The following is a 7,446-nucleotide window of genomic DNA, read 5'->3' as shown; positions in this document are numbered from 1 at the left end:
GCTGCCTCCTCCCCTTCTCTTCGTTGCCTCCCCTCGCGCCGCCGCCCTCCGAGAAGCACCCCGGCCGCTGCTGCTCCGCGTCGTGCCGAGCTTGCCTCCTCTGCTGCTCTCCCCGTCGATCTCGCCCCTCGCCACCGGCCCTCAAGTTTTGGAGGGTCAAGGTGGACAAGGAGATCCATGAGCAGCCGCCGCCGCCCGTCCTCCTACTTCGCCATCAAGGAGAGGAGCATAGGAGCATGTCCTCACGTTCGTGTTCCTCCGAGAAGAGGACAAATCGAGGTGAGCCGCCTCCAACCCGTCGCGCTCCCACCTCCCTCTCCTTCCCTTTTTCTCCCGTTGTCGGGTCCATCGACGCCACTGCTCTCTCCGTCGGGCTTGGCCCTTGCCATTGTCGGGAAGACTGTGCAGACCGCTGCTCGCGTCGTTGCTCCGCAGAGACGAGCCCGCGATGCGTTTCTCTTCTGGTGGGTTTTTGACGATTTGACTCTCGGATGCAGGCAAGTGTCGGAACGAGGAGACGAGTCTGGTGGAGATGATGAGAGGAACGGAGACAAGGATGGCGACTTGATGCTCCTCGGAGACCTCCTCTGGAGGTGATTTTTCTGGGCCTTTTGTTTACTATTTCACAGAGTTGGATCCGCATGCATCTGCTACTCGTGATGTTGTTCAGCTATGTCCTATTGTTTAGGTTCATATACACACTACTTAATTATGTTCATGAGATGGTTCTTTGTTAGACTGGGTGCCATGGGATCTCAGGTTATGGAATTTGGGGTGTTTTGGTGGTCTGATGCTTTTAGTTTCAGCTTAACTTTGCTTTAGAAATGGTCAATTTGGATTTAGCGAATGGTTTGTATATTAGTGAAATATACGGAGTGGGGATCTCTTGGTTATTGTGGCAGCTGTTCGATTTGGTGGTCTGATGATAGTTATAGGAAGGGAAGGGCAGTATATACGGAATGGGGATCTCTGGGTTATTGTGACAGCTATTGGATTGGGTACTATCGCATCTCAGGTTCAAATGTTTTGGATGTTTAGTTTTGGCTTATCTTTGCTCCAAAAATTGGCAGTATATAGCGCCCTCACCCCTGCTTATCTTTGCTCCAAAAATGGACACCGATTAGATTCTCGACCAAGGTTTGCCTGGGAATGCGTCCTTCAATAACAAGAAGATGTGTCCATCTATCAAGGTTAGCCAGAAGTTATCAACTTGCTTTGTAAAAGGCTTGGGATTTTCAAACTTTGTAGGAACTACTTTTGAACAGATTTACCACCATACATGTACCTGAGAATAGGAAGAACAAATATTCGGAAGAAAACTTTTGAAGTTAAAAAAAATCGCATGACACCACATACACTTGATTTTTTTTTGTCATGGCCAAAAGAAAGAATGAGATAAAGAAAGGCTCACATAAAACATACATCTTCATAGGAGCTTGGATGATCTGCATTAAACAGAGCCATTCCACCTGTATGCTTTCATCGACAGGCAGTTTCCTGAAAGTCCTCATACTTAATGAGACGATGGCCCTACATACGAGAAATAAACCTACCAGAGACAAAAATGTGCTTAAAAGTGAAAATACATTTTTATTTCTTTTGAACCAAGGATGGTGAACTTTTTAGATAGTCGCTTGCAAGACAAAAAACAAACAAACATGTTATCAGATAGTCCCTCCTCTCGCGCCGTCGGCTGGCGACCGGCGCATCCGGCTCTCGTCCACCGAGGAGCCGTCGTCCTGTCACACCGCCGCTCCTCCTGTACACCACCGCAGCACCCGTCCTCCTCCCGCGTCCTCTCTCGGTGGCTGGGCTGCACTTTTCTCGACGCCACTGTCGATTCAGCATGCTCGTGCTGCATCCTCTCTGATTCGCGGCCCTGCCTTGTCAGGTGCTCTTCCTCTCGGTCTCTTCCATCCCCACGTTTTCCTTATGTCACTGTTACCTTGACCGCAGCCAGCCAATGGAAGGCACTCTCCTTTTGCCGGAAGATGGGATGAAGAGAGGAAGAATTAGTAAGAGGAGACCAATCGATGGTGACTGGAGAACCAAATCCCCAGTGCCATGCTCCTGAGTCCGCTGCTACTGCCTCCAGAGGGAATGCCTACCTACAACAGCAAGATGAATCCGCACCCCACCTACCTCTGCATTTTTTGCTTGACATGTTGCAGCAACTATCTGAAGTTACAGAGATATAGTGTGCTTGCACAATCTGGGATGTTTTAGTCATGCTTTGTTGATTGGAAGTTACAGAGATATGGTGTGATTGGTTGTTGGAAAACATGCACATAGCTTTTCAAGCAATTCTACTTCTCTATGGAAATGGAAATTTATAAGTTTGGTGTGGTGGAGTAATTATCTTGAGAATCAAAATTGTATACCCTACATCAAATGTTGTCTTCAACATGATTAATTAATCCTTTGCACTTAATGTTGTGTAGATGTTGAGGTTTGACCAGTGTGGCCACCATTGGGGGAGTCCACTAACCGAGGCCCCACTAGATGACAAACCACACCATATCCATGTACGGTTTGGTCAATTTCTTTCTTAGACCTTGCTTCCAAAATTGCATGACATGTTTTGATGTGTCTGCTAATTGTTCAGTCCAAGAGAATTTGTGATCTGTGGTTCCTACGATTTAATTGATTTTCATTGGTCTGCATATGATTTCTAATAGATGAATCCCAAGTTAATTCCCCACCGGATAAAATGTGGCCATGGCTGACCTAATACTGGCTGAGTGATAGGATTGTTCTGCATACTAGAAGGTGAAACTCTGTTGCCCTGTAAGAAAATTTGTTTGTAGTGGATTTATCTTGATTTGGTTCTAAAAGGAAGAGACTGAGAGAGGATCATGTTCTTGCTGAGGTTCAGTTCTCTAAGTTGGTAGTGTTTAAACGACACACAACATTTTTAAACATCTCCTCCCAGCTTCATGGAAATTTCACTGTCTATTGCATCAACACTGTCTACTGGCATGTGTTGCACCTTTGATCATGATCAGAATATAATTTGATTGCCTCTGGATGTTTTCTTGTATATGCTGGATCTAATAAATAACACTTTTATCTACTCGCCTAATTGTTTTATTTTCACTGTTCTGCAGGGTTTGGTTGGATGTTGCAACCCCACTATGGTTCTAACTTTGTCTACCTCTGTTTAGGTGAATAGATGACCAGGCTGCTGAAATATTAACACTCACTTAATATGAGTTGTTGAGATGAAATGATCCTATTAATGAATTATTAGGCTTCATTGACTTGGAAATTCCAGTCACATCATTTCTGAATTAGGAACTGAGAAATATTCGATGAAAATCCAAGCAGGTTGTAAACTGATATTATTGTTTGTCTTTTGCAGAATGCAATTGAGAATTGGTCAATAAACATTCACTGGGAGTTAGGGGCTGCTACGGTTATGTGCTTGATTGGTTTTGTTAGTTCCATCCAGATTGTGCTTTGCAGGTATTAGGCAAGAGTCATGTTTTATGAGAAAACTTTATACTTTTTATTGTGATTGACATATGTTAGTGTGATGTTGGATCATTAGATTTTTGCCAGTGTAGTACATGATCCTCCAAGTTAATTACTAGCATGTGTAAATCCATTGTTCTTTACAAAAAGAAACTGATGCTATTATGGCATCTCTTCTGTTGCCACTCTGTATCTTATATATATACATTCAGAAAGCATGACTTGGGTTTATACGATGCATATAGGTTACTACACTATTGAAGTATTTGTATCTTGGCCTCTTACCATTTGATCTGCCTACACTAATCTCATGTTTGGTTTAAAGCTTCTAATTTTTTGGCTGACCAGAGCTCAGTAATAAGATTCATGGCTCGGTATGTCATGTTAGTAAGCACATGCCAAATTTAGAAAAACATGGGTACTGAACTAGAAATTCTCATGAAGGAAATCAGTTTAAATATGCATGGTCAGTTGTAGTACTTGCAATGTTTACCTACCTGTGATTCAGATTTCTTTTTATGCCATTGTTCAAACATTACTCGAAATCTCTGATTTGTCAAGCAATTTTCTTGATTAGATGATAATGTGATATACATGGTGACTGCTATTAAGTGAATCCATCCATATATGTCCTTCTTAGTGACCAACTAATTGATGGTAAATCTTTAATCCATAGTTTCTGATTTATGCATGCACTTCTGTTGGTTATCATGTCTATGTAAGCTTTGTGTTGTCCTTTGTAATATCTGATTATGCTATGCAAAGGAAAATCAAGGATTACTGTTCTTGGTACGTATGCAGTGTATTTTTTGTTTTCAATAGTAATAGTTCAAGTAGAGGTCAGATGCAGTGACATAGATGGTCAAAGGATAATTGGACAATGAATGCAGGCTCTTTCATTTCATATCTGGGCGACGAGGGCGGCTTCGACGGGGTCTACACGACATTTGTCCGCATGCTCGATGCTAAGGGCCGCCATCGCCGTCAAGGGACTCAACCAGCACGGCCTCTAGGTACCGCACGCCTAGCGCCACCATTTCTCCATCTCTGAGTGAATTAATTTCCCATTATGTTCTATTCCCCGTGTGATTCAGCTTCCAATTATTTGTGCTGCGGGAGAAATTGACTGAATATGACTGAATCTAAAGAGATGGAAACATGCCGATTAATTTGATAATTTGTTTCTGATCAAATTTATTTTTATTTTCAGAATTTGTTCAAAACTGTTCATATTGGGTATGATCGGAACTCGAGTTCGTGTTTGCCCAAATTTGTTTATGTGCAAGAGTAGTGTGTCTTTTGCCAAATTTGACAAGTATTCCGTCATGAGCACTGGCCGACTAGAAGTGCAAGGAAATATTAACATATTCATGGATCTTAGCGAGGTGTTTGTTGCACTTGATGTGGACTGTGGAAATTTGTTGAAGTGTTCTTGATCCATAGAAAGTAAAGGCACATTAGTCCTTTTTGAGCTGGCAGCAAAAGGAGGACACATTTCTCGGTTGGAAGTTGGTCTCTTTGATTACTATACTTTCAGGTTAGACTTATCTGCTAAGTGTACAGAGGTTTGTTAGGGCAAAGGGAGGGGGAATGCAGGACTTTCAAGGATAGATATTGACTAATATAGTCTAGGTTGGTTTGTCAATTAGGCTGGTACAGCCATTAGTGATATTTAGTAATTTTATCGCAATATTTAGTACTTTCCTGCAGCACTAATTGAGTTCCTGGTAGCACATTGTTGTGATTGAATATAGGATGAACAACAACATATGCATGGTACGCATGATGAGCAAAATAATATAGATACAAACATTTTGAATGATGACAGTACGATGTCCTCCTATGTGAAATTCAGGGGGGAGATTTAATTGTCAGGTTTTGCAAATGGTCTGTAATCTGTCTGTGCGTCTAATTGTTCCCAAACCTACATGTATTGCTCTATGATGAACTAATTAGTTTTCTCATTAAGAACTTCGGAATCGCCATTTGGATTGGTATATTCTAGCTTTAGATGGTACTAATCCCACCATTGGTCTGATCATACTTTAGACAAATAATCAACACTCCATTCCCCCATGCCTATGTTATGTGTTTGATGAAATGCACAGAAGAACTAGGCAGGTGCCTCATGTGCTACGATGGTCACAGTAATATTGACATCAAAATTCATATTTAATATGTTTACTCGGATACCTTACTTATATTACTAAATCAAGAATATTATTTGATCTTTTAAAAATTAGTCTCCTGAATATTCCCAGTTATACCTGCTCATATCATCTGTTATAATATGCTTATTGTGTTACCAGGTCAGGACACTCCACCTTGCATTCACCTATGTGCAGTTTACTTTCATCGTCAACCATGTGGCTTAAGTTAAGCTTGGCCAGGTACCCTGATTACTTAGATAGGGCAGCTTAGTGTTTAGTGATTACTCTATTAGTCATGTTGGATACCCTGCTCTAAAACACACACCTGATTTCTGAAGCTTTACATACACCTGTCTGGCAACATAATACCCATGCTTTGAATTTTAAGATGCCAAATTGGCAATGCTCCTTAACCACCATCTGCTCTGTAATATGTCCGGCTTGATTGATGTGGCACGCACACAAAAAGATCTGATTTTTATGGTTTCTAAAATCTCTACTGGCTATTCTCATAGCACAACACTTGAAGGTTCTGTTCATTGTTAAATCATAATCATGAGTTTGGTTTAAGCAGTTCTGTAATTGGAGACACTAGATCATCTATGTAGAAGTACTATTCTCATAGCACAATACTTGAAGTTTTTCATGGTCGATCTACTTGTATTCCTATATATTTCTTTGCGTTGGCAAATCAACATTTTCATTTTGAATGCTTTTACATGACACCTAAGCAGTAAACTAGAATGTTTACGTGTTTTCATAATCATAGCCACATTCTCTCCTATGGAGACACAACTTCTGAAAAATACCAATTGGTTTGCAGAACCACCACTCTTGTATGATAGCCTGATACATAACAGATGCAATACAATTTAGACTTGCCATTCTTTCTTTATTTCAAGATCCGTTATCGAGACATGGTTTTTGCCTATGTTTTCCAGTTTTGGTACATTTGTTGTGAACTTAAGAGGGAATACACATATAATTTGACTCTTTTAACTTGTGGTGCTTTGTAGTACTTAGCTGAAGATAGTAACTTGATGCTTTTTTCTTTATTATTTATGCTGATATTTCTCTTGCTTTGTGCATTTCTAAGCAAATTACATGGCTCTTCATCAGCGTCATGATAATGTCGTCTAACAAGCTCGCATGTGGATGTGCTAATGATCGGGATATGATGAAAGGCAAAGACGATTGGCATGTTTTGTCCGGTCTGCTGAAGTTTAGGTGGGCAAGGTCACACAATTTGGGTTATTGATATCATTTTGGGACATTATTTCGAACAACCTCTATTTCTAAATGTTTGCAAAGGCTAATTTGCATGGTTTTCATTTTTGGAGGTTGTACCATGGCTGCTTTCAATCTTTCCTTCTGTATTATTTTTGTGTGTTTGCTGGAGTGAATTTTAGTCTTTGTTCACTTTTCATATTAACATTTAAAATACCATGGAAACGGACCTGGCCATATATTTGCAGTATCAAGCAAATCCTTTTGTTGTTTATTGTAACCACATTCCTGTGTATTAAATTTATTTCAGCTATGTATGCTTAGTGTATATGTATAAAGTGGGGTGCAGCGAGACTCATTGTGGTGGAAGTATATACCAGACTCATTTTGGTGGTTATAGACTTATAGTTGCTACTCCAAATCAAAATAAGTGTCGTCGTTTTGAACTAAGGTTAGTTCAATCGTCATTTTGAACTAAGATTAGTTCAACCTAAGTTCAAAGCTGCGACATTTATTATGGATTGGAGGGAGTATTAAATGTTTTCTTAGTGGTGCCCCAATTGCTTTGTACTGGGTTGGATATGACCGCACCCTG

General features: G+C 40.7%; 1 long non-coding RNA gene across 5 annotated transcripts; it reads left to right on the top strand.

Moving 5' to 3' along the window:
- On the top strand, positions 1–7,164 carry LOC123046672 (uncharacterized). Of its 5 annotated transcripts, none has more exons than XR_006422503.1 (9): positions 7–279; positions 498–593; positions 2,442–2,525; positions 2,679–2,769; positions 3,108–3,164; positions 3,362–3,465; positions 4,365–4,487; positions 5,784–5,864; positions 6,721–7,164. It is a non-coding gene; the product is annotated as an uncharacterized lncRNA (long non-coding RNA). The 5 variants fall into 5 exon arrangements; XR_006422502.1 differs by adding an exon at positions 1,125–1,190 and having other exon boundaries at positions 3,362–4,487; XR_006422501.1 differs by having other exon boundaries at positions 1–279; positions 3,362–4,487.
- The last annotated feature ends 282 nt before the right edge of the window (positions 7,165–7,446 follow it).

The sequence above is a fragment of the Triticum aestivum genome, chromosome 2B (assembly GCF_018294505.1).
Source record: "Triticum aestivum cultivar Chinese Spring chromosome 2B, IWGSC CS RefSeq v2.1, whole genome shotgun sequence".
Taxonomy (NCBI): domain Eukaryota; kingdom Viridiplantae; phylum Streptophyta; class Magnoliopsida; order Poales; family Poaceae; genus Triticum; species Triticum aestivum.
This window is presented reverse-complemented; position numbering and strand designations above follow the sequence as displayed.